A 10,232-nucleotide genomic window follows, 5' to 3' on the forward strand; every position below is an offset into this window, starting at 1 on the left:
AACTGCTAAGAGCAGCTTCAGTCTTGCATTCTAGGAAAAATATTAAATAAAACATTTCCTTTTTCATTGCTCATGTGGATTTGGATAAAATTGGCTAAAAAAAGGTTGGACAGTTTGAAAATGCCCACCATTCAGGCACATTTGAAACCATTTTTAACATACTACAATTTGTAACTCAACATCTGTTATTAGGGATGGGTCAAGATTGTTAGCTAGTCATCAAATAATCAAATTGTTGACTGGCGAGGTTGACTAGTTTGTTGTAGATTCATTACGATTTGAAAAAGATTTATTTTTAGTGCAAGTATCAAGTCATAGTCATAGTTTTATTTAACAGCAGCAGCTCTGGACTGTTCCAGAACAGTTCAACCCAAATATTCAGATGTGTGCAGCGCATTTTATGGAGGACGAGGACTGTTTCCTGGGAGAGTAGCCTACTGTCTGTTTCTATAAAGTTGGGGCAATTCCAACTTTGCAAGGACAGTCTACTACTTCTGACTCACAGCCTGTAAGTACGTTTTCATATTTAAAGGATTTGCCACTGGCGATTCAAACTCCATCACAGTATGGTAGGGACGTAACATTTCCGTCACACGCTTGAGGTATTCGGCCAATCACAACGCACTGGATAGCTGGCCAATCGGAGCACACCTCGCTTTTCAGACCAGTGGGCTTTGTGAAAATCGAGGCGGGGCATAGAGGAGAAAATAATGTGTTTATTTACAGACGGAGGCTAGAGACACAATGAGAGGTTTGAAGGTTTTGAAACCTCCAGTGGTGGAGGTTTGAATGCAACGGTGTCAGATTATGCATTATGAATGCACTGATGACGTATCATGTCTGTGCGAACAGGGTGCATGGAGGTATACAAATACATATGTTGACAGGCAGATAAAACAGCCTATCGTAATGTTCGGACCGAATAATCTGATTGGTCGAACATTTTATGGTCCTACGCCTTCCACAGATTATATAAATACATATAAAAACATTTAGACCACATAACTTAGTGATTGTTATCGGGATGTGAAGTGACATTCAACCTGCATAACAAAAAATGTTTTTGAACCAAATCATCTACCCTGGCTTTAAATCATGACATATGCATTGTAATAACATGACAATATTTTTCTTTTGTTTCATCATAATGATTAATGAACCTGTTTGTATGAATGATAATGATTAATGATTGTAAACTGTGGTGTAAATATGTGATGAATTTTATATCAGTATAGTGGAAGTTATTTTACTCTACTATTCGAAGCTGCCACTTTCCAAATGTGGAAGTGTGAAAAATGTCTTGTCCAATTTGTAAAATACATATTAATTGTCTTTATTCTGTGTTGGAGTTTCCCATCATAGTAATGTCCTTTTTTTGTCACGTTCGTAACCGAAGCTTCTAAAATAATAATAATAAAAAAAGAAAAAGAAAAAAAACTGCCATTTCTCTAATGTTGTGTACTGACTATTCCTGCAGGGGTTTATGATGTTATGAAGAAAAGGTTCAGTATACTGGTAATTACTATTGTTTATGTAACACTATCACTGTGAGTGTCACAACTGTAACACTGGACTTGGTCAAAACTCAAAACAAATAAAAACTGTTATTTCGTCACGGAAAAAGCAAACGGGAGAAAACGATTCATTTAAAAGTTAAATTGAATGTGTAACTAACAAAATATTGTATTTCCCACATAGTAGATGAGCTTTTTTGTTACATCAAAGTTTAGGATGTTGATGTAGATGTAAATTCAAGCCGTGTGGGATATGTGGGTTTTTTCAGAAGCGGCTGTTTGTATTACCAAAATTCATAATTTTTTTCACTCCTGTTCTCAGTTTAGCATCTTCAGGAAAGAGTTCTCAGGTGCTCTGAAAGCTGTTAACAATTTAACAATGTACGTCAAGGGACACACTGTGAATAAGCGATGCTAGCAGGAAGGAAGGGATATAAACTACTGTGTATCAGCATAACTGAACGTTCTAGACCTGCTAAGATGTAAACCAATGACCAAGTGTTGGACCTACAGCAGCGTCAGTTTTGTTTGAGGTCATGAATCATTGTCTAGGCTGACAGGGCCCAAATTAAAAGATGTTTAGTAATGCATAGATGCAGCTCTTCTGCACCAGCTAAAGGAGTGATGAGGACCAAGAACAGCAGATGGAGGAAGACGGTACTGCTACATGACGAGGGCTAGGCGTGGGTGATATACTAGTAGATATGATTAATTGGTAGAAATTTGTCAACCGGTAGAGATTTTAGACTATGGTCTCTATCGCGGTTATACACTTGTGTGACATTGCTGTGCTACATTGTCATGAAAACATAATTTGCATGCATTTTTAAACAAGTTATTTTATGCCATTGAAATGCAATCAGCAGTGAAAAAGAAATAATTTCGCTATATTTGTTATTTTTGTCATTTTATATGCCTCGAATGGTTAAATACTCACTTATATATGTCAAAATGCCTGTCTTTGTAAGTATCCTTGTAAACACAGTAATTTAGGTCTTAAGTGAAAGAAAACAGCTGAGAAAGAAAACACATGCGTAGCAGTATATTAAATCTTAAAGTGACAGCAGTCTAATATTCCTGCAGTCTGTCATTCATGTTAATCACTCAACAAAAGAGATACAATCTCTCACTGCTCTTGCCTAAATCACTTTTGTAACTTTAATAAGAATAAATATATATTTCATTTCCACAGTGAAGAACATGCAGTGTTTTTATACATTTGATTACTTCATACAATGTATGTAGCATTTGTTCTAATGTAGTTTTTTTTGTCCAATTGCTTGTAATTAGTTTCTTATTCTTATTTAATCGCTGATTTTTTTAATTGTCTTCAGTGGGCTTGTATTAGTACTTCTATTAATTTTTTTGTGATATTGACACTGGAGACAATAATTTTGACGTTTCTATGGCATCAAAACTTTTGATGATATAAAGTCTTTATTTAAAGCAAAAATAACTGTATTGGGATATATATATATATATCAAATTACTCATTTCGTGTTATACAATTTTGGTCATATCGCCCACCCCTAATGAGAGAATATTTATTTCCAGCAATATTGGTTAGTTGTTTGTTGTGATTTCTAATCCCTTCATGTGGAGAAATGTGGACAGATAGATAGATTTTTAAAATAAAACAAAAATTATTGGAGTATGTATTACAAGACAATACTCTTTCAGTCTGCCTACTTAACGATTACACCTTTAATTCAGTGTGTTGCTTGTTTTTTGCATGTATTTGTGAATTTTCTTGCAATTCCTGAGTGAAAATTGGTTCATTGTAAACCATACACCATTTTTGTCAGTGCACCTTTTAGTAGTGCTGCACGATAAATCGAAATGGAATCGAGATCGCGATTCGACAGAAGCTGCAATTGTCATGCATATCTTTCAGTGAAGCACGGTTCTGTGATCAGCAGTAAATCTCCATCCAAAGGCCAGAGAGCGCTTTTGCGCTGAAACTAAAAAAACAGAAGATTCAACTGCTTTCATTGATTCAACGTGACAAATAAGCACACGACTACGGCAATATACGGTTTATCTGAGTTCTTATTATAATTTTCATTAAAATAAAGTATATTTATAATCCTTTATCACTGATTAAATACTATGAAATATGTTGCGTGCCTTATTCTGTGTAGGAATTTAGATTTAAGATTTTTGTAACTTGTCAGTGAACTACGGCTATGTGTAGTAAATTCTGCTCCATCTGAAAGCACGTGATGATGATTTCCTGCTGATTACAGAACCGGCTTTTTTAACAAAATGCACATGACAATCGCATTCGATTAATCGTGCAGCCCTACCTTTTAGAATTGCAATGAAAACCAAACTAGTCAAGATCCCAAACTGTACTAATATATACTTAGACACATATCAAAACAGAAGTCTCATCAAGTGCCACTTCTTGGTGTTTTCACTGATATTTTGATATTTTGATTCCAAATACTTTTTGGGCCATTATTTATGCTGCATGAATAGACTTAAAACTGCTCTTAATACAATTTTAATTTCAACATTATTTATTCTTCAGACATTGTTCTTTAAATAAAATGATTTTTGGCTGTATACAACATGACAAACATTTGGTTTTTGTCCACTGAAAATGGGTAATATTCAACAATCTGAATATGGAGCCTAAATGAGACCCCCCATATCTCAGGGACTGAACGATGTAGGGCCTTGAAAATGAAGATTCCAAAAGAAAAGTTTATTAAGAACTAGAATCTAAAATCATATTGTGATATCTTTAATACTTCTTGTGTTATAGGCACACAAACTTTGGAAAAATAATATTTATGGCACTCAGACAGGTATGTTTAATGCAGTTATTGTGACTTAAGGAAACAAGATACATTTCTAGTTTTAATATTATTTGTTTTTCAGACTTTCCTCTTTAAAAGTAAACCCACATTTGGCTTTTGACCACTGAAAATGTGTACAATTTACCAGTTTACTCCTGGAGCCATATTGCAATTCCAATATCTCTGGAACTGAACCATATATGGCCTTAAACATGAAGATGCCTAAAGGAAAGTTTGTTAAGACCCAATATCTAAAAGGACATTAAGATATCTTTAATGCTTCTTGAGTTACAGGCCTGCAAACTTTGGAGAAAACTTGAAAAGTGCTCTTTCCCTATTTTTGAATGGTCACCATTGGAACATAAAGCAACAAAGATTGCTAAAGGGAACAGATTTTACTAATAGACCTACCAATCTCTGTGTAAAAGTGTAAAAGTAATGCTGCCATCTTTCTGAAGTCATTTTTACCCCCTTGTAATTTGGCTCTGAATCTCGGGTGAAAATTGCCAAATTGCCACCCCTATACAAAACAATGGATTACTCCGTAAATATTCACCCATTCATTTAATATTTTGGCTTTCATCACTATACATGTTTATCTTTGTTCAGAAAAAAAACTTTGAGCCGGGGACCTCTGGTTGAGTTGACACGGAATGACCCTTAGGTATTTCAGAAATCATTTTAAGACATTTAACTGAACTCCGTTGTAGCATATTGTAGCCATGAAACCAAGAAAAGATTTAGCATTCTCAAGTCATGGGTTTCCTCCTATGCATGTATGTATTTCTTTAGTTAGTTAGTTTGTTCATTTCCCGCAACATAAAGGACACAACTTCTGTACAGGGTGCCATTCAAGTTGGAAGATGCATTTATTTATTTAGTCTCTTATTCTCATTACAGCTGCATTTATTTGAAATATTATTCAAATTTAAAATAAGGATTTTCTATGTGAATATATTGTAAAATGTAATTTATTCCTGTGATGAAGCGCTGAATTTTCAGCATCATTACTCCAGTCGTCAGTGTCACATGATCCTTCAGAAATCATTCTAATATACTGATTTGTTGCTCAAGAAACATTTCAGGTTATTATCAATGCTGAAAACAATTTGATGAATATATAGTCCAAAAGAACAGAATTTATTTGAAAAATCTTTTGTAACATTATAAATTTCTTTACCGTTACTTTCAAACAATTCAATGAGTCCTTGCTTGTGTTTCCACATTCATTCTCCTGTTTTTCCTGTCTCTACATGTTATAGAATTGTAGTACATTTGTAATTGTTGTTAAATGCACTATTAATTTGACCTACTTCTACTTTCTCTCTTAGATTGCCAACTGTGGAACTTCTACTGAATCGATGCAAAATGGCTTCAGATAATACACACCGTAGTTACTCCATCATACCATGCTTCATATTTGTGGAGGTAAGTTTATTTTTCAGCCAGAACACGATTACCTAGCTGCATTTATTTAACTTCCGTTCACTAGTTATCATGCTGTCCCTTACTCTCTGATACTGCTTTAAGATGTCCTTTCTTTCTGAAACTGGCCGGGTATTTAATAAAAATTTCTGTCAAATCCTGTTTAATTATTGGGAACTGTATGTAGGCACTTCAAAGCGCTCGTCTCCCTCAGCAAGTCGAGTTGTGCATATCTCTCAGACAGGACTGTTGGGTTTGTGAGATGAACTGCTGTGCCGTTTGCCTCAACCCGAGAACATTGAATGCCAGATATCCAGGGCTGTGAGCTGCTGATACTTCAGAGGAGTATACAGTGCCATTTAGGAGTTTAACGGTACACGTATTCGGACCAAAACTTTTCGGTACGGGTATTTCGGTTCGGTGCGCATGTGTACCGAACAAATACAGCATCCGAACAATTCAGACAATAAATGCCGTTTTGGTTATAATTTAGAAGTTAATTTAAAAACTTTGTGTGCATTTTTTTAAGCTGAGTGTTGATTATTATATTTAAAAAAATAAATATGAATTAATTTTAAGTTTAGGCTCTGTTGTTTATTGTAACCTCCCTATAGTTTAGAGCATAATCTTAGGTAGATTTGTATCCCTAAGAACATTTTAGTTCTGTCATTACAACTCCCGGAGTGATTGGCATGGTAATGTACATGACAATGTTAATGTTAATGTATTTGGTCATGGCAGAATAGATCTGCTACATTGCTGCTGCTGCGGCAGAGCAAGTACCGAGACTTGCTACTGCCAATACATCCACAACATGCTGCTGTGAGCATATAAGAAATATTGCTGCTGCAAATATAACATACATGAAATAACCCCCATGCAGCATACATGAATCACCTCATAGCAGATCTATACAGGTGGAGCTGGGGAAGGTGGAGGGATTCTGAAGCAAGCTGCACTGCTACTGCAAGCACTAATCATATATTTGAATGTTGAGCAGCAAGCTTATTGGCTACCGATACAGGAGAGAACCAATCAGCTGTGCCATGTGATAATGATGTCATTAGGCCAGATTGAGTTAGACCTATCAGACTGCGCCATCTAGAGTTTCATGCCAGAACTCTGTATTTATAGCTGAATTTATTTAAAGAAAGAGTAATTTTGTACCTCTTAAAGTCCCCATGAAATCAACATTAAAGTTTTTTGGGTGTTAGTATCAATATGTTAGTCTTAAGGTTATCTATAAAGCAGTGTGCTCCAAAACGGTGACAAAATTCGCATTTAGAAGATATAAGCATTCAAAGCTTGCAGTTCGTCACTTCCGCCAAAACGGCTCAACGATTTTTCTGATGTCACATCGTACTTCAGCATCTCATCAAACTTTGTCCAATCAAATGCTCTCTAGAATCCGAAGCGCCCGCCCCCTACACTATAAAATAGACGCTGAAGCCGCGGCTGAAATCGGTCACTTGTCCACAGAATTAGTATTTTCTGTACAGTGAATGGCACGTAGTGCACTATATAGGGGACAGGGAACAATTCAAACAGTGTAAATATACTTTCCATTGAGGAAAAAAAGAAGTTTGGTTTTGCGCTGTCACGGTCCAGAGACACGATAGCACGGAGCGGATCACATGCGCGAGTCGCCGCAGACCACAAAATGTATCGGAGCTATTTGAATTCAACACAGAATGCTATATTTTATAGCAATATGGATGAGATTGTGGCTGGCATACCCTGTCAAACGCGGCTTTACGGAGCTCAACGGCTCTGAACGGCTCTAGCCCAAGCTGTGATATAAACGAACGCTATTGGCTATTTTAAAAAGTGGCGGGGCTGCTTGATATGTCCCGCCCTGTCTTCCTGTTTCAGTTAAAATGACGTCAACACATAGAGTAACGCTGCGTGTTTCTAAGCATTTCAGGGAACCTTTAAAGCAGGGGTGCCCAACCTTGTTCCTGGAGATCTACCTTCCTGCAGAGTTCAGCTCCATCCCTGATCAAAACGATCTATTGTTGCTTTCAGTATGGCTATAAAGGTCATGCAAAATTATATTCAAACTCACATTAGACACTTTTAACATTGAATAAAGCACATAATCAGTACCTGAGATTATCACCGTCACCAACATTGCATGTTGTTGCGACGTCGCAGAAATCGAAACCGTTTCTAAAATAGAAATGTACTTTCTACAGCCTTACTTGTGCCTGTTTTTGATTTTTAGTTGCCTACTGAGTGTGCACTTGAATGACATTTAACTTCCTCCTTTAGTGCCGGTGCTTCTTTCCTTTTGTGACTGTGTACAATAGAGGGATTAAACGTTGGCAGCAAAGTGCCAGACCACTTGCCAAATAGTGTAAGAGAGAAATAAAATGTGTATCTATGCTAGTAGCTTCTCAGTCCGACTTCAGTTGGGACTTTTCATGCAAACAGAGATAAAACATGCTTAAAAGCATGCTTGTCACAGAGGTTCCCTTTACAGGGCGAATCCTCTATTCCTCAGTGCTTTCCTCTAAATGGATATGTGTGAGTGTGAGTGTGTGTTTCTTTTGCTTTGCCTTTGGATCTGCTTGGAGCTTTCAAGACACATCAGAGACGGAAACTAGGCCACACAGAAACGATCATGCAGCCTAATGCTCGCTTAGTGAAGACGATGAGAAATACAGTCGTGCGCAGTTTCTTTAGAGAGATTATTCCTGTGAAAAGGCACCCGATCTGAGAAACGTGTCCAATATGGTGACATATGCCAGCTACCTTTCTCTCCCAGCTCCTGACTGTGCAGGAACTGGATGCTCTCCATCTTCTGATCATGTTGTTCCTGTTTATGTGGTCAGTCATTGGGCCTGTTTTTCACTGATCGACAAACAACAAGGCAAAAAAGCGATGAGTAATTGGCTTCTGCTATAAGATCTTGTGCCTAGTTTTAAAGTACAAATATTTTGGTATTGTATTTTTGGTTTTAAATTCCTATTAGTGAATTGGTGGCAATCTACAGCCTAGTCTCCCTTCACCAGTAATGACAGCCGTATACCTGGAATACACCAAAACCATCTGTCGACCTATTTTCACTGTTAGCTCTGATAAAAGTAATATTCACGCATTGCAGACTATAATTATACCATATGCATGATTAGATCAGAGGCAATTTTCTGAATTTATCAAAAAAATGGTGATTACCCATGATGCAATACAACCGTTTGAGGTGAATGCTATGTTTAAGCAGTGTTTGTTGAAACTAAATACATAAGGTATGAAGGTGATGAGTCTTATTTAAACAGTCTTGAGGCATGGTGAAGATAAACAACTAAATGTACAAAAAAAGTTTGCAAGTTCAGTTAAATTCCATGAACCAGTTCAAACTGTTTCAGTGACTTGATTTGAAACTCCTTTGTTCATTGGTCAAAGATTGTTCATAGTGGCCATGGGGTGTTCTTCATATGTTCAAATGTTTTAATAAAATATGTGTAGGCAAATGTTGCTGATTATTACTATGCCTTGTTGTAGTACTTATAAATTAAAATAATAATCTTTCTTATAGTATAATTTAAAAAAATATATTGTAAAATTAATAAACATTAGCAAATTAGATTTAAACATTATTATCTATATTGCAGTTAATTAACGAATAAATAGTTTTGGCCAGTGCTTTTTTTGTACTCGATAATTAACTTGGCATTTTTAGAAACTGAAAAAGTCAATAATAGGGGTATGACAATACACTTCGGTTCGATACACACTACTGATCTCATGATACGATACTCTTATGATACTTTAAACAAAAAAAAATAGTTAAAACAGGAAACTTGTGTAGAATAATCATTTAGAATACATTTTAATTTGCGGGTAGACATTTGGTATTATTGGGACCAACTATGGAATAAAATCACTGTCAAAAATAATAATAATTTTAATTTACTCGTGCATAATTTAAAAGTATTGTATGTAATTCTGTTTTTTGTCAGAGTTGGATTCCAAAATCTACGCCCACGACAGTTTACAGATACGAGATTTTGTGTGTTTGTTAAGAGTACAACTCCAAAATGTACGACTATGACAGTTTACAGACACAACGCTTGTTTTCACAACAACTCTGTTACACGCATGACATGCGAATTGCGACCACGAAGTGCGGTGTGCGAAACGACTGTCAAAAATACGTCATCATTGTCACAGGCATTACTATCCGAGGGAAGATGAATCGATTCCACGAAGTGCCACAGTTTTAAACCACTGGCACCAAAATGGCGGATCAGCAGCCAAGCGCTCAGTCATCATCTCGGGTAAGTGATTTTTTTTCTTTTTCAAATTCGGCCATGTTTAAGGGTTAGTTATCACTAATGACAGAGAGGAGTAATATTACATAGATAGTTTAACTATAGTAGGTAAGATTAGCTCTTAGTGTACATTTAGGTGTTTAAAGAATTAGAATACAGCTGTTTAGGTATGGAGGACCAAACCTGCAGAAATTAAAAACAAATAAATACACAAA

General features: G+C 36.1%; 1 long non-coding RNA gene across 1 annotated transcript in view; it reads right to left on the reverse strand.

The window, feature by feature from the left end:
• Positions 1–3,172: 3,172 nt before the first annotated feature.
• LOC107568981 (uncharacterized) overlaps positions 3,173–10,232 on the reverse strand; it is an 8,693-nt gene continuing 1,633 nt past the window's right edge. The window contains exons 2-3 of the long non-coding RNA XR_001606839.1: positions 4,291–4,293; positions 3,173–3,185 (exon numbers count right to left, since the gene is read on the reverse strand). This is a non-coding gene — a long non-coding RNA (uncharacterized lncRNA). The remainder of the gene's footprint in view (positions 3,186–4,290; positions 4,294–10,232) is intronic.

This window comes from Sinocyclocheilus grahami, unplaced genomic scaffold (genome assembly GCF_001515645.1).
Source record: "Sinocyclocheilus grahami isolate Dianchi unplaced genomic scaffold, SAMN03320097.WGS_v1.1 scaffold1298.1, whole genome shotgun sequence".
NCBI lineage: Eukaryota > Metazoa > Chordata > Actinopteri > Cypriniformes > Cyprinidae > Sinocyclocheilus > Sinocyclocheilus grahami.